The following is a 1,033-nucleotide window of genomic DNA, read 5'->3' as shown; positions in this document are numbered from 1 at the left end:
GCCGCCTCTACGTCTCCCCTCGCCTGCTGCGGACCCTCTCTCTCCCCCATCCCCTGCCGACGCCCCTCTCTGCCCCCATGCCTTGTCCCTGCCTGGAGCAGGTGGTAGGTAGGTTTTTGGGGGCGCATGTACGTGGTGTGGGGGCATCCGTAACATGGTGATTTTTGCAGCTAAGCCTCGACCTAAAATAGACCCGTTTCTACCAATTCGCGGGGAGGGGGCACGCTCTGCCCAGGATCTCGCTCGATGTGACACAAGCTCTGTCCCCACGGGTGACGGGAACCCTTAAAAGACAATAGCCGGCCCCAAACGAAGCGCTGACAGCACACCGCGGAGGTCTGTATGTTCTGACACAGGACCAAAGATCACTCCGGTCAAAAAACACTGCGGGGATTAAAGCTGCTAAAGAAGGGGGAGGCCTCCGGGTGTGACTAACAGGATTAGGCAACCGCTGAGCCGGGAAAGAAACGATTTCGGTCGACGGCAATAATGCGGTGTACTGGTTCCAAAATATTTCGTCTTTCAATTCCAGAATGTTTTCCAGCGGCGTATATTGTCCTTGTTTCACAGAAAGGGCAAATGAGCTGCAGAGATCAGGTGATCTGGGGAAGGTCACGGCCTGAAGGAAGGAAGGAGCAGAACTGGCAGCCAGGCTGCACGCGATGGTAAACGTTAACAGTGAGGTTAGGAGGGAAAGCCGCGTGCGAAGCTCCGAGCCTGTATTCCGCTTTCACTTGCACCGGAGCCACGTGGCGTATCGCAAGGAATGGGATTGCAACAGAACTTGGAAGTTTCTAAGCGACGAGAGAATACACGCACGCCTCCGTGACAGGCGGAAGGGTTCCCTCCTTCTTCGTGGTACGTCGAAGGACCGCCAAATATCCCGCCCGCAGCAGCTCGGGGCCGCGTTCCTTCACCGCCTCGGCTCCTGCAGGGCCGGAAAATACGCTTCCGCGTGCATAAACCCGATTAAACCTGGACGAAGAAGGCAAGGCCCGATATTAGGCGGAATCGGACGACGGCTGCCACGTTC

The sequence above is a fragment of the Pygoscelis adeliae genome, unplaced genomic scaffold (genome assembly GCF_000699105.1).
Source record: "Pygoscelis adeliae isolate BGI_AS28 unplaced genomic scaffold, ASM69910v1 Scaffold456, whole genome shotgun sequence".
In the NCBI taxonomy this organism is placed as follows: domain Eukaryota; kingdom Metazoa; phylum Chordata; class Aves; order Sphenisciformes; family Spheniscidae; genus Pygoscelis; species Pygoscelis adeliae.
This window is presented reverse-complemented; position numbering follows the sequence as displayed.